The sequence below is a fragment of the Ovis aries genome, chromosome 5, assembly GCF_016772045.2.
Source record: "Ovis aries strain OAR_USU_Benz2616 breed Rambouillet chromosome 5, ARS-UI_Ramb_v3.0, whole genome shotgun sequence".
NCBI classification, from domain to species: domain Eukaryota; kingdom Metazoa; phylum Chordata; class Mammalia; order Artiodactyla; family Bovidae; genus Ovis; species Ovis aries.
The window spans coordinates 19,787,035-19,808,133 of NC_056058.1; the positions used below are offsets into that span (position 1 = coordinate 19,787,035).

Consider the following 21,099-nt stretch of genomic DNA (forward strand, 5'->3'; position numbering starts at 1 on the left):
GACTTCTAAGGATGTGAAGAGGTATTCCTACCCTAAATGCAAATCTTGTTCTTACCCATAGATTAATAGGTTTTATTTCAGTACCCTCTTTCCTCCAAAAAGGAAGTAGTCAAATTTGTTCACGTGGATGTTCATGCATGCTCGCATCTATGTGCCTGGTTTAAGGGAATCTTATATTCTGATTTGGGAAGTGTCTGCTTGGAGTGAGTTAGTCCTCTCATGAGATGACTCCCAGTAGGCAGGGAGGTCCAGAGAGTGGTCTGAGCTCTTGAACCCCAGAATCCTTTCCTTAAGCCTTTGCCTGCTGCTGACGTGGCCCCCGAGGAATCTGTCTTAACTCTACAAGCTACTCTTGAGTGTCTGGTATAGGCTACAGAGCAGAACATTCTTGTCTATCTGCTCCTTCTCTCCCTCCAAGCCTTTGCACAGGCCATCCTCTCTGCCTGGAACATACACTCTGTCTTCTCCTGACTAATCTCACCTCATCCTCTAAGACCCTCCCAGATGTCACTGCCTTCAGGAAGCCTTATTGAACATCTCTCCTCCTCTCAACACCCAAAGGGGCTGGGAAGCCCTCTGTCTGCTCCCACTAACCCTCTTTGATCGCCTCTCAGTACATACTACACTGTCCTGTTTCCTGGCCTAACTCTCCCAACAGACTGAAAACCTCTTGAGGGACCTTGACATACTCACATTGGTTTATCACCACTCAGCAGAATGCCAGGCACACAAAGGATACTGAATGAAAGAATGTTTAAGAAATAATTCAGAAAATAGAAGTGTCACAAATCCCAAGGCATCAAATCAACCACATTATATGTTCCAGAGCATTCTTCCTCTCCTCCTGTCACCCTGCCTCTCCTGCACCAACAGCAGGCAGGACAGGTGACCTTACGGCTGCTCACCTGCTCCTTCCTCAGTCTTCTTCTTTTTCAGGAATCTCGTAAATGCCACTTCTTCAGAGGCTGCCTCTGACTCCTGATCCAAAGCAGTCACTCAGTCACTTGATTACACATCAGTTATTTTAATTTGCTATACAGCATTTACTGTGTTGACACTTTATTTATGTGTTTATTTTAATTATTTTCTATCTCCACCACTAGACTCTAAGGTCCATATGAGCAGGAACCTTGTTCATAATTGTATGCCTGGCACCTGGCAAAGTACATGCCATTTAGAAGGGTGTTCGTGAAATATCTGTCAAATGAATGCATGCAACTATTACTCTATTTTGATTTAATTTGATGTATATCTTCTCTCTTAGCTGCTGGAGTAGGTGTGCCAGAGAAACTGAGACGAGTCTCCTTTATGGCACTGGAGGCCGGGAGGGGGACTTCAGTTACTTCCTAGGCCAAGGTGGGACATGCTACCTGCTTACAGCGTCCTTGTGACCAGAGGCTGAGGAATCTTGGCCCATGTATCTGCAGGCTCCAGATGCTGAGAATGCTCCTCCAGGTTTCTGTGAGAGTGGCTCCAGATGCTCACTGCTCAGACTGACAGAGGAACGTGCTCAGGGCTCCCAGCTGGGCTGGCATCCAGCAGGAAGGAAGCGCAGTGTCCAGCACACCGAGAACAGATATCTTCCTTTCCCATATCACCACCCTGAGAGTGCACGGAGCTGCCTGGCTGGGTGTAGCAGCTGGCCCTGCCTCACGTGGCTTGGCAGCATGTCTCTCTGGCTCTGCCACAGAAACAGCCTTGAGAAGCTGTGGCCTCCCTCCTGCCCCTCTGCTCCTGCAGAAACTGCTCTGCCAGCTCAGCGGTGGGCCAGGCCTTGAGTCTCTCCCTTGCCCCTGGCCCTTCCTTGAAGTCCTTTGGTTTACTGGAAACCATAAACTGTGAGACAGCCTTTATCACAACCTGAACAGTGCACTCTTAATGTTTAACGCCAGAGACCAAAACGACCAGGGACACTGGCCTCCTGGTTACTCCCAGTGACTGATATTTGCACCTGGTAATTGAGGTCAGATTTGCTTCTCTTAAGTCACGTGGTTTGCTTCAAGGCAGGAAGACATCAGGGCCACTTGTTGCAAAGGAACCAGGAGGTGAGCACAGAAATGCTGCAAACAAGTTTTGGCAGCAAAGGCTGTGCTTTCCAGGGAGCCAGCCCTTGGAGCATGGAGCTAAGCTGGTAAATGACCCCTGGGAGGTCTAAACCCTAACATTTAGCTCAGAGCAAGCTTAGGATACTTTCTTCCCTCTAAGAAACCTGCTGAATGGAAAGTCACTCTGAATCCTTTCTGGAATACAGTGGGGCATTAATTAATTAACAAACTAGTTAAACATATTGAATATACCATCCAAAAGATTCTGGTTACTTAAGGGTCTCCAAATCACAGTGCAGGCCCTACCCTATCCAAACACCCTAATCTTGCTCCAGGATTTACTTGACCTCAGGTAATTATCTTCTGGTTGTCATGGAAGCTGCTCAGATAAACAGCAACACAGCCAACCTGGCTCCTCTGCCAGCCTCGGGTCCTTCTGAGAGCGGTGGTGCTCCCTGGTGGCCACCGGAGGCCCTGCCCGCTGAGCTGGACACAGCCCTACACCAACTGACACCTGATGTCTCTTTCACGTGGGCTCTGGAGGCACAAAATAGGTGCTCAATAACTGCTTGCTGAACCAAGAGTCCCCCAGGGTAGATGCTAGCTCTCAGGCCTCAAGGCACCTTGGGTAGCCCTGGAGGGGCTGCTGTGGCTGGAGCAGATCCACCACGACCTGGGTCAACCCAGGGACTGCAGGCCACGCTAATCACGGCCTCTCATCTCCTCAAGAGATCCAGCGGGCCCACAGGCCACTTTCTCTGCTCTCAGAGCCAGAAGTCCTACAGACCTGTGAGGAAGGCGTCAGCTGTGGTCAAGCAGCTTGGCTGGAGGGTAGACAGGGATGAAGAGTGGCCACATTTGCACTGGATGCCAAGCACCACGGTCAGAGGGGCAGAAGGTCCCAGCCTCAGCATGCCAGGGGAACGCCACCCTCACTGTTAGCGTGTCCACCTGACCACAGAGCACACCCTCGACAGAATGACCCTCAAGGATGGACAACTGGCCTCAAGAGGACACTGCAAGGGGCCTAAGAAAGAAGCCACTGCCCCTGCAGACCCTGAAATGGCTACCAAAGGGAGCGTCACAGTGTTCTCAGGGAAGCTTCTACAATAAGACAAACTCTCATTCTCCCCTCTGTGACACACAGGGAGGGGACAGACCAGACTACCTGACTCCTCAAGGCCACCAAGGTCAACCACTGCCCTGTTTAGGGAGGCGGTACAGGGCTGAGCATGGACTCTCAAACTGGACCTGTGAGGCCTGGCTCTGCTGCATGACAGCAGAGTAGCCTTAGGCATCATTTAACCCCTGGTTCTTCATTCGGTTGTTACGGGAATTAAAGAAGATAATATGCATGAAACTTTTAGTTATAAAACCCTCAATACATTTTAGCTATGGAACTATTTTTTCTTTCAAGAACAATGAACTAAACAGAAGAGAAACAGGGAATTAAATGGCATGGCATTACACACCAGCAGAAACTGAATTACCTGCCTTGGATACCAGCAATGACTACAAATAACAGTACAGCTGGCTCAGTCATTCCAGGCTCCTGATGTACAGCCTACAACAGACTGAACCACACATGAAAGCTGTTTCCACCCACAGACTGGTGGAGCCTACCGACCTGCTTGACAAGGATGATAAAAATAGCTACCGTGGGCCATGCACACGCTAACAGTTCACGCAGGCTATTTCATTTAATTCAAGCTGCAAATCTGTGAGGCAGGCATTCTTAGTTCCCATTTTACAGATGTAGAAAGTGAGAGGTGAAGAACCTGAACAATTTCCCAAGTACACCTCCACTCACCTGTGTACACACGCAAAGAAGCACACCTGGGATTCAAGCCTGGCCTGACCGACTGTGGGCTTCTCCACTGTGCTATACTAGCTGGAGCAAAATTTCAAGAGCTGTGCATATCCTGGGAAGACCCACTTGGGTAGATGTTAAAATTACTTTTTTAGGAGCAAGGGCCACAGCTGTGTGTCTAAGAGCAGTGGGAGCAGTCCCCGGGCTGCAGGGTGGCCAGGGCAGCTGGGAAGGGCGTCTGCCACCCCTGCCCCATAGGGCAGGTCAGGCTGCTTTTCCCAGAGGGTCTTAGGAGACTCCTCCCATGCCCACTTTGCAGGCCTGAGGTACAGGGTCCTGCGGTAGGAGTGAGGGCCCAGCTTTGCTCAGGACAGAGAGTTCTAGAGTGCCCACCTGCCCCCTGCACGTTTGCTCAGGCCCCTTCACACTCCAGGTTTAGTCTGCGTCACCCCGGGGAGAGGGCAAGGGTGGTGCAGGTCTGGTCTGGCCTGGTGGGGAATGGGAAAGAGGACACTGGAAGCACACTGTCCCCAGCCCTCAGAAGACAAAGCAGGCTCCCAGCATCTGTTACCACGGATGCCCTTCTATGAGGGGCTCCTAACTCCCAAGGCTGAGGGTCCCGTGCATTGAGAAGGCCTTGTGCCTCAATCCCCTACAACAGCCAGTACCAGCTGCAGAGGATTAGACTCAGAACTGTTCCTGGATATTACCGTTTTCTCTTGGACACCAAAGTGAATCCTGGAGAGAAAGCACTGGCCTGGGACCCCATGAGCCATGGCGCCTGTTTCCAGCTTTGCTCCTAACTCTCCACATGACCTTAAGCAAGTCACTCGAACTCCCTGGCCTAAACCGTCATCATAGCTGACGTTCACTGAGGTCTTACTCTGGGCCAGGCCCATGCTGGATGCATCATCACATTCATCTTCCGAGGCTCCTCTGAGGTAGCTGACATTTTCCCTGCCGTTCGCAGGAAGCTGTGGAGGAACAGGAAAGTTAGGAGACATGCCCAGAGCCATACAGTCAGAAAGGGCGGCTCTGGCTCTCGGGGTCGCGTGTTTTCCACGCTGTTCCCCACTGTGACATTCAGAGTTACTTTATAAAGGACACCTGTAAAATCATTTCAAAGCAAAAAAAAAAACAAAAAAAAGGGAAGAGGGGCTTCAAAATACAAATAAAAATCACAACTCCCTGGACATCGCTTAAGGTATAACCCTAGTCCCCTGAAGCACATTTTGCATAATGTGTCCACTGAATCAGAGACCTCCAAGAAGGGGAAAGACCCTCAATAAGTTATTTTTTCCCCTCCTTGCTTCCCTGTGGGCAAGAATCCCAAGACAAGCCAAATTCTATGGATGACACCAGAAAGGTTAAGCAAAGTTGGCCAACTTAGGCCCTCCGCCGGGAGATTAAGAGGAAGACAGAACTAGGATTCCCATTTGTGTTAAGGTGGAGCCCCTCCAATCAAAACTTAAACATTTTAATCTAATATTCAAGTACACCCTTTCTAACCTTAAAAGCAAATTTTATTTCACAACAAAGCTGGTCAATATTGAGTTCAGACTGTAGTTGGTCTTTCCTCTCCTGGCAAAGCTCTGTATCAGGGCTGATAGTTGCAGACAACAGAACTAATAATAGTGGCTAGGGAAGGGTCTAAACAGAATTCTGAGATCGAGGACAACCAACTAGGAACAGTGCTTCAACCACATCTTAGAGCTGGGAGGCGAGCAAGATCCTACCCTCCCTCAGTGCCCTGCGAGGCCCCTCCTCCCGCTGCTGCCTCTCCTCCCTGGCAGGAGGAGAGGGCTCTCTGGTGCACTGGCCTCCTTCCTGTTCCACAAACAATCCCGACTCAGGGCTATGAATTTACTGTTCCCTCTGCCTGGAACACAGACATTCACTTCGCTTGCTCCCTGACTTCACCTAGACTTCTGCTCGAAGACCCCGTTAAAGAAGTGTTCCTGGACTATCCTGTCACTCTAAACCCTTTCCGTGCTTGACTCTTCCCCACAGCATCTACTGCTCCCAAACATTGCATAAAGCACTGCCTGTCGGAGCTTCCCTGGTGGCTCAGTGGTAAAGGGTTCACCAGCCAGTGCAGGAGACACAGGTTTGATCCCTAGTCTGGGAAGACCCTACACGCCATGGAGCAACTAAGCCTGAGCGCCACAACTACTGAGCCTGTGCTCTAGAGCCCAGGAACCGCCACCACTGAGCCCCCGCGACCTAGAGTGGTGCTCCACAACGAGAGAAGCCACCGCGATGAGAAACCCTCGCAACGCAACGAGAGTGTAGCCTCCACTCTCAGCAACTAGAGAAAAGCCCGCACAGCAGTGAACACCCAGCACAGCCAACAACAAATATATAAAATTAACAACAACAACAAAAAAGGGCACTGCCTGTCTCCAGAACCAGACTGCAAGCACCATGAAGGCAGGTTGTTTTGTTTACTGCTGTAAGCTCAGAGGCTGACACCTTTAAGGTGCTTAGCTCTTTGCTGAATACTTTATGAAGGAATAAACAAAGGAATGAATGGGAAACTTCGGCACGCGTCCTCACATTCTCTGGCCTTCGCTGGAGGATTAAGGTAGCAGCAAGAATCAACTTGTGTTATGGTTGCAGCTGTGCTGTCATCCTGCCCAGATCTTGATCAGCCTTGTGGCTCCCACCGTGGAGGGAAGACATGCCTGGGGACCTCTATCTCCAAAATTCCCCTGTCAGTCTCTGCAGCTCTGGGAACTTGCCTGGGCTGTTGCTGTGCAGACCATGAGGGCCTGGCTAGGTTCCTGTCCCTGTTTCCCCAGGGCCTCAGACAGGCTGGCAAGTGAGTTGCCCAAAGTCTCCTTTTTCCCCTAGACCGGTTCAGCCCAGGGAGTGACACAAACAAGCGCAGCCATGTATAGATTCAGAGGGTCACACGAGGTCAGAGTTGGGGGAAGCCTTCGTGAACTGGAGGCCAGCCTGTGCTCTGCAGATAACGCAGGCCCGTGTGGACGCAAGTGTGTGTGTGTGTGTGTGTGTGTGTGTGTGTGTGTGTGTGTGTGTGTGTGTGTGTGTGTGTGTGTGTGTGTGTGTGTGTGTGTGTGTGTGTGTGTGTGTGTGTGTGTGTGTGTGTGTGTGTGTGTGTGTGTGTGTGTGTGTGTGTGTGTGTGTGTGTGTGTGAACTCTGGGGTCTGGCAGATCCAACCTCCATCAGCCGTGTGATTCTGGAGAGTCATTTGAGAAGACAACATTTGAAAAACACTGCTTTTCTCAGGTGCAAAATGGAAATAAATGTCCCCCTTTTATATAGTAAACTTGTCTTCCTGTTCAAAAGTCTTTACTTCCTACCCTTTGTGATATTAAGTCAAACTCCCTGGCTTGATCATCAAATCCCACTATCACCAAAATCCGGTCAGCCCAGTGTACCAGGTATGGTCCCTCTGACTCCTTCCGACACTCCCGCTCCTTCTCATATCTGCGCACTTTGGGGCTACCACCCACTTTCTTCTCTCCTACCAGAGTCAACCTAAGCCCAGGGGCAGGCAGCACGAAGTCTCCCCAACATGGGCTTTTCTGGGCACTCACTGGTGTAACTATTGCATGTTAACAGATAGGAACAAAGTTTTGACTCTCCAACCTGTCTCTTCTCTTATGATGTCTCCTCCCTACCACGCATTAAATAATACATAAAAATTCTTGCTGACTCATCTGAAGTTAGAATTCAGTTAAAATGCTCCCCAATACTACCTCTATTACCCAAGGGAAGGGGAAAAAAAATAAAAAACCACCTCTACCTCCAACCCAGACTTGACAAGTAAAAGAACTCCCTGAAAACAATGCATTGAATAAATCACAAGGACTAGTCTCACTTCAAGATTTCAGGAAGGAAAACACAGTTAAACTGAAAACAGTTAACTGGTGTTCAAAAAAAAAAAAAACACGCACAACAAACAGACAGGAAGTGTTTTTTAGGACCATGTCTATCAAAGACCCTTAGGGGCTGATTCACCTTTCAGCATATTCTTTCTAACACCTGCTTTTACTAAAAACCAACAGCTCAACACCAGAGCTTTGTGAGTCAGAAGCAGAGTGAAACTGGACACAGAAGCACTCAGCTGTGAAGCACAACACCCAGAGAGCAAGCAATAGGCACAAGAATGACTGGCCAGCGCCTGTGGCCACAGGGGTGGGCCCTGGGGGAGCTGAGATTTCCCTCCTGCCTTGCTCCTCTCTGGGGCCCATGCCTCCGCTTCCCCCACTCATCTACTACATACATCTGGAAAAAAGTACTTGCATAACCCCTCAAGTAAACTAATTCTACATTGTTTCAAGTATGACCTAAGGACCAATGTATATTTCTTTCTTGTGTTTTTTTTAAAGAATATTAAAAGATACCACTTAGAAAACTCACAAGACATATTAGAGTATCAAGAGAAGAATTAGATCTAATATCTTTTGATTTTAACCTGGCATTAGATAATCTTTTTGAATGCAATTCTACATCGACACGAAGAAACTGCCCCTTTAAATTTCAAACAATGTCAACTTAGTTCTTTTCCTTTATCATATTTTTAAAAACAGGACTTGGTCACTACAGCTTACAGAGTCACAAAACACGGTCCACACAAAACCTGTACACAAAAATGCTCACTGCAGTATTATTTGTAATAGTCGCAAAATAGAAGTAACCCTAACATCCACCAAATGATGAATGAATAAATAAAATGTGGTATCCCCATACAACAGAATATTATTTGGCAATGAACAGGAATGGAATGCTGACATATGCTACAATGTGGATGAACCTTGAAAACATCAAGCTAAAGTGCAAGAAGCCAGACGCAAAAGACCCCATACTGTATGGTTTTATTCATATGATCCAGGATAGGCTAATCTATAGGGACAGAAAGTAGATTAGTGGTTTTCAGGGGCTGGGGGAAATGGGGAGACTGGGGAGGCAATAATTAGGGGTACAGAGGTTTTTTTAGGGGTAATGAAAAATGTTTTAAGTTGACTTTGGTGATGAATGCACAATTCCATGAACATCCTAAAAACCACTGAACTGTACATTTTAAATGGGTGAATTGCACAGTATGAGAAATATATTTCAATAAAGCTGTTTCTTAAAAAGAAGACACAACACCATAAAGAAGACATCACACCATAAAATTCCTCGAAAAGAACACAGGCAAAACACTGTCTGACATAAATCATACCAATGTTTTCTTGGGTCGGTCTCCCAAGGCAATGGAAATAAGCAAAAATAAACAAATGAATCCTAATCAAACATAAGCTTTTGCACAGCAAAGGAAATAACAGACAAAACAAAAAGGTGACCTACGGACTGGAAGAAAATATTTGCAAATGACATGACCAACAACAGCTTAATTTACAAAATATACAAACAACTCATACAACTCAATAACAAAAAAACCCCAAACAACCCAACTGAAAAGTGGGCAAAAGACCTAAATAGATATTTCTCCAAAGAAAGCATACTCATCGTCGCTAATTATTAGACAAATATAAATCAAAACTACAATGAGGTACCATCTCACACTGGTCAGAATGGCCATCATTAAAAATATCTACAAATAACAAATGCTGGAGAGGGTGTAGAGAAGAGGGAACCCTCCGATCTGTTGGTGGGAATGTAAATTAGTGCAAACACTATGGAAAATAGTATGCGGGTTTCTCTAAAAACTAAAAATAGAATTGTCACATGATCCAGCAATTCCTTTCCTTGGCATATATCCAGACAAAAGTGTAATTCAAAACAATACACGCACCCCTATGTTCATAGCAGCACTATTCACAATAGCCAAGACATGAAAACGACCTAACTGTCCATTGACATCAGGATGGACAAAGAAGATGTACCATGTATATACAATGGAGTATTAGTCATAAAGAATAAAATAATGCTGTTTGCAACAACGTGGATAAACGTAGAGATTATCATACTAAGTGAAATAAGTCAGAAAGAGAAGGACAAATAATACACAGTATCACTTACATGCGGATTCTAAAATACAACACAAATGAACATATCTATGGAGCAGAAAGACTCACAGATATAGGGAACAGACTATAGGGGGCAGGGCACTGGTGAGGGAAGGACTGGGAGTTGGGATTAGCAGACGCAAACGATTATTAATATACACAGAATACACAAATAACAAGGGCCTACCATATAGCACAGGAAACTATATTCAATATCCCATGATAAACCATAAATGGAAAAGAAGATGAAAAATAATATAGATATGTATAACTGGATATATCTATGTATAACCCATTTTGCTGTACAGAAGAAACTAACACAACATTTGAAATCAACTATACTTCAGTAAAATTTTTTTTAAAAAGAGGACACAGAAAAAGTACTCCACAACCTCAAGCTAGTGCCCGTGATTTCTGAGACTCCTGTACAAGTCTATCAGTTTGAAACATCCAGAATTCATGTGCCCTCAAGGGTGTCCTGAGTGGCCTGAGAATAAGTGCCCTAAAGCAGTCCCACGGGAAAAAGGACAGCTTTTCTTTCACTGACCACAGTTTTAACTGTAATATTTTAAAACATTCAGATATCAGCAGGTACTTATTAGTGACTCTGGTTTATAAAACAGCTGATCTTGACAACGATTCAGACTGAGGTTGTGTCAGTTTTACTAGAACTAGGCTGAGACAGATTTACGCTTGGAGTTTGTCAGTTTGTTCCTCCTCAAACAGGTCACAAAACCTCCCAGGTGCAGAGGAAGACTTCAGATTCTTGAAATCAAACCTTTCCAATTTATGGAGGTTAAGGTTCTTCAGATAAACTACTGAACTACCCTGCATCAACTGGCACACATAATAATGCATGCAAGGCCAACAGTAATAAAGGCAGATTTTACCAGCGTGTGCCAACAGTTCAGGTCAAATAAAATATGAAAACAGAAGTGTATTACAGATACGTGTATGCAAATATAATTCATCTTCTACCTGTAGGCGGCCAGTCTAACTTTAGAAAAGAATAATTTTATTTATTTTGGGGGGTCTGTCCTGGGTCTTCGGTGCTGTGTGGGCTCTTCTCTAGTTGCAGCGAGCAGGGGCTACTCTCCAGGGCACGCGGGCTTCAGCAGCTGCGGCACACAGGCTCAGGAGTTGTGGTGCATGGGCTGAGTTGCTCTGCTGCATATGGGCTCGTCCCAGATCAGGGATGGAACCCACATCTGCTTCATTGGCAGGCGAATTCTTTATCACTGAGCTATCAGGGAAGGCACAGCCTAAGTTTCTGATAACAGGCAAGAGCTTCAAAGACCTTGGGCTGCCACTCTGCCTTGCTACATTTTAGCTCTGAAAGTAATCTAATCTCTGAGTCTTGGCTTCCATATTTGAAACAAATGAATTGTATCACTTATTTGACCAAGTTTGCAAGGAGACTGAAAAAGATGTAAACCATGGGGCATAGTGCCTAACACATAGAGGCTTGAGGCAAAGCTGGTGCAGACTGGGGTGAAGGTCGAGGGAACATCAAGTTCCTCACAAAGACTTGTGATACTGAGAGGGAAGATCTCCCAGAATTCTTGCTGGGCAGGGCCCTAAAGGGGTCGTAGCTAAGGGAAGGACACCACCATACCTAGCAGATGCTGAAAATCAAGGAAGGCCTTTGCTAGACCCCATCAGAATGCCAAGAAGTGTAGTTGTCCTTAGCATTAAGGACAGAAAGTATTCTTATTACCAGATAGAAAACTTAGAATTACTGCCTGCTGAGCACAAATCTCACAAATGGGGTTAAAACAGAACAGAAACAATCTCTACTCAAACTGTTCAGATTACAACGCTAATGGTGGTTTTAGGACAGATAAACTAGAGCTGTGAAATTACCCAATGCGGGATCGGGGGAGATCAGGAGAAGAAGCCCTCTGTGGGGGCAACACGGTCAGGGTGAGCAGAAAGAAACCCTGGGCCTTGCTGGCCATGGGTGTCTCTCCAGCAGCACAGGAACAGTCTGCCCAGTGAGCAACTGCAAGAAGGACCACAAAGTCCATGCAAAGAACACCTCGTATTTCCGACTTACCACACACTTGAATTAAAGGGACTGCCTGGGTGGGTACCATCTCCTAGGATGGCAAAAGGGACAGGCCCAAGAAGCATAAGTGAAGGGATACCACACTCCCAGTGCAGAGGATGACCACCTGGCCCTCCATTCCCTCAGAAACATTCCAGTAATATTTCCGGTTTCACTGCTATTGCTTTTCTGTTTTTATAAACAAACTATGAAAATCAACAAACGACCTCAAAATCAAACAAGTATGGTCTACACCAATCCTGTATAACAACAACAACAACAAATAACGTGGAACAAATAAGAGAAAAACTCTGGTCAAGCTGGAAGCTCACCCATGGCTGGTAGCTGGCATTCTTGTCTACAGGAGGAGGAAGTCCATTTTCTCCTTTCGCTGCTGCCCAGCCTCATCACTGCCTGCAGTGCAGGGAAGTCCAGGGCCTACCGCCATCTGCAGGCAAAACAGAAAAAAACACAGGTTATGGTTCAAATCACCCACCTGAAGCGCTCCTGTCTGGGCTGAAACACCTGGGTCCTGCCCAGGTGCAAGAAACAGACGAACGCACTCAGTTCTGGGTCTGGGATCCCACCACAGAGTTGAGACATGGTAAAAATTCTAAACAACCAAGGGCTCAAGTACATCTTAACAACATCAGCAAACCCTTATACGAGGCTCACCATGTGCCAGACACTGCTCTGAATGCCTTGTATTTATTAGCTCATTTAATCCTCATAAAAATTGGGTGAATGTTTTAGGAGGTCTCTGCCAATTTGCCTGATTATTGAGTTAGGCTTAATAACTAAAATGAAAAATTTGGTAATACAATACCTGATTTCAAAGAAGGGTCAAATTAGAAAACTCTGATGACAGATTCTGAACATCCCCAGATCATCCATCCCCTGAATATTTATCAAATGCCCGTTATAGAGCAGACGCTGCTCTAGGACCTGGGAATAATGGCATGAACGCAAAAGACAAGTCCCTGCTCTCACAGAGCTTCCATTCTGGTGGAGGGAAGCCACAAGAGAGGAGGCGATAAATGTTGTACAGAAGAAAAAAGCAGGGTAAAGGGGATAGAGGGTGATGACCATGCTGCTAATATTCATTCGCTTATTCATTCATTTCCAAGTGCTTACTAACCATTCGCCACAAGCAGACTCCGTACTGAGATGCACTGATGGAACGAAGATAGACATGACCCCTGACTGTAAGGGTTACTTACTCACATGGGAGAAGCATACGATCACCTAAGTAAAAGCGAAGATGTTAGCCTGTAGTAGGTATGATAGCAGAACGGCACGGGTCCCAGTGAGAGCATCTTAGGGAGCTCAGGAACCTGGGATGGAGTGGGAGAAGGAGAAGCATCCTTTGTAGAAAGCAGACCATGTGCAAAGGCTGGATCACAGCCCGCAGGCCAGAGGCAGAGTGGGGAGATGGGAAGCAGAAGGAGGGGAGGCGGGGCGTGGCCCTTGCACGGCACTTCCAGCCACAGGAGGTCCTTATCCTCTGAGGAGAGCACCACACCAGGGCCTTAGAGAGGAGTAACATGGTTGGATGTGTGTGTTTTTAAACGATTACATTGTGTGGTAGACGGAATAATGGTCCCGCCAAAGAAGTCAGTATCTAAATTCCCGGAAGCTGTGACTATATTACCTTCCAATGACAAAAAGAGCACTGGAGATGTGATTAAGGATCTCGAGATGGGGAGATTATCCAGGTGGACCCAATGTAATCACAAGTGTCCCTGTAAGAGGGAGGCAAAGTAAGATTAGAAGATGAGTGTCAGAGTGTTGCAGCGTGAGAAACACTTGTTAGTTTTAGAGGTGGAGGAAGGGTCTATGAGCCAAGGAATGCAGGAAGCCTCCAGAAGCTGGAAAAGTCAACAGAATGATTCTCCTCCAGGAGCTCCAGAAGGAAAAGAGCACTTCTGAAAACTGCAGTGGTAACATAATGAATTTGGATTGTTAAAAGCTACTAATTTTGTGTTCATTTGTTATAGCAACAATACACTACTACACACTGGCTTCTGTAAAACACAGATTATAAGTAAGGGGAAGTGGAGGCAGGGACCAGCTGGAGGTCACTGTGTTCCCCAGACAAGAGATGTGAGAGCCTGAGCCACAGCAGCGGCAGAGAGGTGAAGAGGAGCAGAAGGACCCCAGGAGGGGAGGTACTGGCCAGTCAAGTTCCAGACATTACTGGAATGCTGAAGCGGGCTTTCTTTAGGCTCAGGACCTGCCCAGCTCACCCTAGGCAGCACCCTCTGTAGAAGGAGGAAGTTTGCACAGGGGCGTAAGACCACCTCCAGACACAGACACCATGTGCTTACTTGACAGGGACCTGCCAACCCCTTTCCCACAAAGAACTCCAGGAACTTCCAGGAACATGCTCTAAGAAGTAACAACCTAGGAATTTCTACCAGGAAAAAGTAGCAAGTGTTCCAGCCAAGCATGAGGCCTTGCTGTGAACCTTTTTTTTTTTCCTAAGAGAGATTTTGTAATCCTGGAAAGGAGGCATCTAAAATTTAAACACACATATCTTAAACCCAGGTGAAACACAAACATGGTTTTACCTAACACATAGAAATTTCATGGTCAGTAGAATAATGCAGAAGTTACAGAAAGAGAATAAAGGAGAAACTAGGAGACCCTCTCTCACCATCTCCTCCATTCCTAGCTAACGATTCAGACCCGCTAAGAAAGTGGGATTCTAATTTGGCCCAACCTAACGGGGCTATTGAGAAGAGGGAATTTTAGATATATTCTATTTTATACCAAAAGCATAAATATAGACACACTAAGAAGAAGTACCTTGGAGGGCACTCAGTGGTGACAAGGAAGTCTTGCCAACCTGCTGTGGCTCTGCAGACCACAGAGACCTGGCTGGATGCTTGGAGCAGACACACAAGGACGCAGGAGTGCCTGCAGATGGCAAATACCAGGCAGTCCTGGGAACGTTCAAATGGGTTAATTTTAAAACAGTTATTGTATAAACTGTTTTTCTGTTGACAAAAGTGACATGTTTATTAGTGGAAAAAACAAACATTTCCTGTAGTCCCAATGGTTCAGAGGTAACTTATTTGTAAATATTTCTTCCAATAATTTTTGAGATTCTCACACACAGACATACATACAAACATACACTTTCTAACAATATTAGGATACTGTGCATATTTTTCTTTTGCAACCAGCTTTGTTTTATCTAATAGTTATAATTTTTCCATGTCATTAAATATACTTTTAATAGTTGGCACTATTCTATCACTATTTTTCCATGGTATCAAAGTCTCTTAATTAATCCCTAATTGCTGGACAACTAACTGGTTTCTAACTTCATGATAACAGAAGTCAGACTGGGAGGAACAGCCTATTCTATAAGAAAACCTCCTCACTTAAAATCTGTGTCTGAAGCTCAGATTATTTCTTAGGGTCATGTTTCACACCTTTCAGCCATCCATACATCACTATTATTATTTTACCATAATTAAATGTCATATATACTGTACTTAACATTTCCCTTTAAATCAACTCATTTCTACCCTTAAATAAATGTTTTAAAAGCAAACCTTATTTACTACCGTAAATGGAAAGCCAGCATTAAACGTCATAAATGAAGACAGTCATAAGAATAAATACAATGGGAAACACAATGGTGTCATGAAAATATAGTTGATATTGCTATCCCTTTGCTCATCCTTTCATATCAAGTGGGAGATTAGGAAGGCTTAACACTGTGTTAAAGACATACTAGTACCAAGCTGAGATTGTTCTCCTTCCCTTGATCAGAAGATTGGAAAGGAGTTGACCAGAGGAATAACTTTCTCACCATGGGAGTCAGTGTTATGTGACGCTGCAAATATACCCCACCTAGAATTATCCTGTACCACCTGAAAAAAGCCCAAAGGCAAGCATGTTTCAGGATACATGCTGAAAGTAGAATCACTGGGATAAAAACATATGGACACTTTAAGAAGGTTTTGATAAACTCCATCCAAGTTAGTTTTACCATTAGAGTGCCTGATTTACTTCACACTCAAATACTGTCATAAATAAAAATGGTAAGCTTTGTAGTGTAAGATATTCAGCAGCTGAATTTTCAAAGCTATTTTCATATTTCTCTGGCCAGTTTCTGATGCTGGGGGGAAGGCAATTATATAAACCTTCAGCTAGTGATATTGCAAAACTGATATTGCACTTGGTTTAACCAAGCTAAAGTAAACTCAGTAAAATATGAGGAAGTGACTTAAGCATTTGCAAATATTTTAGAATGCTTTTGTTCTGGCAAAGGTCAAATGAGGATCAGAATAACATGGATTCACATAAAACTTTTGAGAAATAGAGAGACCCAGAGAGGCACTACTCTTGAGACACAAGTCACTAAAAATTTTCAGTATGTCAATCAAAACTCTAAAATAAATATATGTTCAAGCCTTCCTATCTTGGTATGATAGGTAATTGCAAATATGTTACAAATTAATGCAATCCTTAAGAAAAGACTTCTAAAATAGAAAAATAAAAATGTATTTTGAAGCGTGAAGAGTTAATAACAATAAGAAGCTTCCAGATTATTTCAATAATTCTCAGGCAGACACACACATATGCATGTGCCTGTGGGAGAAGAAGAGAATTAAAAACATGCTAAAATGCTTCTTATGTTTGGGATGAAATTGGAGATTTTAATTAATTTTTAGCTTTTGTAGGAAAATGTTTACCTACGCTTAGGGCTCCTAATAGGATACAGAATTCCAAGTCACTGAACGAAATGAAGGAAGGAAAGAATGGAGCCAAAGACACCTTGATGATTTCAGATGTTATAAGAAAAAAGAAACGATATAGAAACAACACAACTCAGTAACAAAATACAATCAAATTTTCCAAACAGATATGAACAGACATTACTCCAAAGAAGATATACAAATGGTTAATAAGCACATTAAAAGATGCTCAATATCATTAGTCATCCAGGAAGTACAAATTAAAACCACAATGAGCTAGAAATTTACACCGGCTAGGATGGCTATAAAAAAAAATATACACAAGTGTTGGTGAGAATGCAGACAAATTGAAACACTCATGCACTGCTGGTAAGAATGTAAAATGTTGTAGCTACTTTGGAAAAGTATGGCAGCATGGCAGCCCACTCCAGTACTCTTGCCTGGAGAATCCCATGGACAGAAGAGCCCATCAGGCTACAGTCCATAGGGTCACAGAGAGTCAGACATGACTGAAGTGACTTTGCATGCATGAACTGGAAGTTTAAACACAGAAATACCATGCGATCCAGCAATTCCACTTTTATTAATAGGTATATACCCAAGAGAAATTAAAATATGTGCTTACACAAAAATTTGTACGTGGGTGTTCATGGAAGCATTATTCATAATAACCAGAAAGCAAAAACAATCTAAATGTCCATCAACTGATGAATGGATAAACAAAATGCAGTATAGCCACAGGATGGAATATACTGGGCAGTAAAAAAGGAACAAACTACTGATCCATGCTATAACGTGGCTAAACCTCCAGAAGATTACTCTAAGTATACAAAGCCAGTCACAACAAACCACATATTGTACAATCTCATTTATACAAAATGCCTGAAAAAGGCAAGTATATAGAGGCAGAAAGTAGATTAATGCTTGCCTAGGGCTGGAGAGGGGAATATTAAGGGCTGCTGGAGAGTGGTTGCTAATGAAATAATATAAATGTTCTAAAATTAGATTATGGAGATACACCCTCTGCAAATATATTATAAATCACTGAACTGTATCCTTTTAATGGGTGGATTTTATGGTATGTAAATTATATCTTAATAAAGATGCTAATAATAATAATAAATGAAGACCATAAATGAAGTTAACAGATGGGTGACCAGACTAGGGGATGATTTATAACACTGCCATTGCATGAAGGATTAACAGTTTAGTGAGCATACCAATATATAAGGATCAAAATGAAAACCAGACAGAAAAATATCAGAAACCTAAAGGAAGAGAAAAGGAGACAAACAGGCAGTTCACAAATGGCAGAACAATATGATGTGATGCTCAACTAAAACAGAAATGGAGTTCTGCTTTAACCTACTAGTCTGACAAAAAAAATAGTAAATTAGATAATAGTAAGTGCTGGCAGATGATGGGAAAGGGACCCTTCATGCACTCCTGATGGGAGAAAACTGATGAAGCCATTCTGCAGCACAAAGCAGCAGTTTTTAGTAAATGACATCATACACTTATTCCAAAATTAGCAATCTATCTACCCATCTATTGACAGAGGATAAGATGGCTGGATGGCATCACTGACTCGATGGATATGAGTTTGGGTGAACTCTGGGAGTTGGTGATGGACGGGGAGGCCTGGTGTGCTGCAGTTCATGGGATCGCAAAGAGTCAGACACGACTGAGCGACTGAACTGAACTGAACCCATCTATCTATCTCAGAGAAGTTCTTGCTGGAGAACACATGGCTTTCTGGTGCAGCACTGTTTGTAGAAGCAAGGAGATGAAAATCACCTAACGTCTATTCTCAGGAGACTGCTTAAGAACGTGTGGTGTACACTCTTGATAGAAAAGTGCACAACAGCCAGGACTAATGAATTAGACTCACATATATCAAGATGGTTTGACTTGAAAACATGATGCTGAGGGAAAAAAGAAACAGTATGAGGCAATTATAGCTGCCCAGTGGTTGGGACTCCTCGTTCTCACTGCCAAGGGTCCGGGTTTGATCCTTGGGAAGTAAAATCCCACAAGCTACACAATGTGGCCAAAGAAAAGAGAGAAACAGTATGAGATTTATAGCATGATGGCTTTTATTCAGATAAGTACAACAAAAGCAAAACATGACATACCTTTCAAAGACACACATTTTCTGAGAGGATATAAGGAAAGATGTAAGAACAAATATGTCACCATGCCTGCCCAAGTATGCAAGCATGGGAGGGAGGGTGCTGGGAAATGGAAGATAAAAGGAGGAAATAAAATAAAACAGATGACTCTAAACAGACCAATGATTATAGTGTGCCATTAACTTCAGAGTATGAGCAATTTAGTTCTGAAGTCCTGGCATCCTACGGAAAATAAAATCCCACGCATTATTTTTTTCTGAAAAATGTAATGAAGTTCATCACATGCTAAACCAATGAGTAATAAAGCCAGGAGGAAAGAAGGCAGTGGGGAAGACAGAGGCTTGCCTGATCTTTAGTGGAGTCATTCAGTTTTCACCATCATGGAAGATGGTGATACAACAAAAGAACCCGGCATGGTGAAAATGCTGTGGATGGTGTCTACTACAACCCCCTGCCTCTCCACCCACAGACAGAAGAGGAAAGGGAGAGAACCATGCATTACAGCTTAAATTTAGTTAACAGTTAAATTTAGAGAGAGGAGAGAGAGACATTATGGAATTCCGAAGAAAGAAATAGCTTGTTGAAAGTACATCGCACAAATCAAAGAATCTGATTTTCTGGCTCATGATAGAGGTGGTATTTTCTAAAAGGTGGTGAATTCTCACCACCATCCTGAAGCAGAGTATAAAAGAGGAACTCCATGTTTTAAAAACTAGGAAGGACCTATATCTTTGGTTAAGGCTGTTTTCAAAGTTAAGGTTATTCAAGTTTTCTTTCAGTAATGAGTGTTATGATCAGATACATGTGATTAGACAAAAGTTGACTAAAATGGGGGTGGTGTTCTTGGTATTGCCTACATAAACCATCTTCACTCAAATGTTAAATCAAGTGCCTGCAGATTACTCCTAACATTTAGTATCTTCCCTCATCTACACAACTGGTTTTGCCTATATATATTTTTTCTTGCCAGGGAATGGGGGGCACCCCAAAGCAGAGACTGTCCCAACAGCCTTGAGGAGGAGCCCAATTCTGAGCGGGCATACAAGATCTGGGCGTTCATCTTTCACCCTTCTGCTGGCGGACTCCGCACAGAAAGCGTCCTTGTCTTGGGTGCAATGAGGAACTCTATCAGCCGCTATCCCTGACCGTTTCTGCCAGCCATGGATAGGGGCTCCTGCAGAGTCAGCCCCTGTTTTCACCTGGACAGAGCCTTGGGAAGTGGGTGGCATCCTGACCTGGCTCCTCTCCATACCTAGGACGAAAAGAGACTAGTCGCAAGCTTCCCGGTTCAGGGCGCGCTTGGAGGGCATCCCAAGGGCGTGCAAGCGCACCAGATCTGAAAAACTTGGCTAAACAAGCGAGTTTTGGGGCCGCGTGCGGAAACAGAGGAGTTTGATAGGTAAGAAGGGGTAAACTATGAATTCCTCCCTGCTGGGCTCAGGTGAGACACTCTTCTCAGCATTTTATATACATCCTCCCACTTTTTAATCGAAACTCTGTGGGAGTGGGGGTGGGGCGGGACGGGGGAGGGTTCGGGCGGCATTTTACAAAAAAGAGAATGTGGACTGGGAGGGGTGGCCTGGCTTGCACCCGTCCCACCTCGACCTCAGGCTGCCAGATCCTTGGCACGTTAGTCCGAGGCTCGCCCAAGTCTTCCAGCCCGGCCTGGAGGACCAGCGCCCCGAAAGCCCCAGTGGTGCCGCATCACAAGCCCTCCCAACCCCGCGGCAGGAACCCCCAGCCGGCCCGCCAGCGTCCAACGGCCGCCTGGCGTCCCGCCCGCGCGGTCCGCAAGGAGGAGCCCGCGAGGCGACCGCGAAAGGGGCCGCGCTTACCTCGCCGGGTGCGGGCTGAGGCTCCGGCTCGCCCGCTCCAGGCTGGCCGCCCCGCACGGTGCGCCCCTCGCCCCGACGGCTGCCGCGCAGGCTCTGGACACTGCCACTTTCATTTTCCTCAACGCTCTCGGCAAGAAAGCGAAAGCGAAAACGGCCGAGAGGCGGGCCCGAGTGCGCGGAGAACGCGGAGCGCGGGCCGGCAGCCAGAAGCGGGGGCCCAGGCCTCGGGTCTGCGCACGGCGGTCCCGGCGGCGCTCCGGCTGGAGCCGCGTCCCTGAGATACGCCAGCCCAAGGCGCTCGTCGCGGCGGCGCAGCGTGCCCTCGCCCGGCTACGCGGCCCGCGGCGCCTCGGCCCCCTGGCGCTGCTTCCCTCGTCTGCCTTTCGTTTCAGCGCCCGCCGGGGCCTCGCGGCTGCAGGCGGACCCCAAACCTGACTGCGCTTCGTGGGTTTCTGGCCTGAGCAGGAGGGTGCCGGCCTCTGTGGCCGGGAGCACGTCACTGAGGGGTCCCCGTGGGAGGCGCTGAGGGAACGGGC

At 45.5% G+C, this 21,099-nt stretch overlaps 1 protein-coding gene across 2 annotated transcripts in view; it reads right to left on the reverse strand.

The window, feature by feature from the left end:
- The window catches only part of RAD50 (RAD50 double strand break repair protein), a 258,372-nt gene extending 237,714 nt beyond the window's left edge, over nt 1-20,658 (reverse strand). For both annotated transcript variants that reach the window (XM_042250243.1, XM_042250244.1), the window contains exons 1-2: nt 20,564-20,658; nt 12,217-12,332 (exon numbers count right to left, since the gene is read on the reverse strand). The gene's annotated coding sequence lies outside the window, so the exon portion shown is untranslated. The remainder of the gene's footprint in view (nt 1-12,216; nt 12,333-20,563) is intronic.
- Nucleotides 20,659-21,099: the final 441 nt, after the last annotated feature.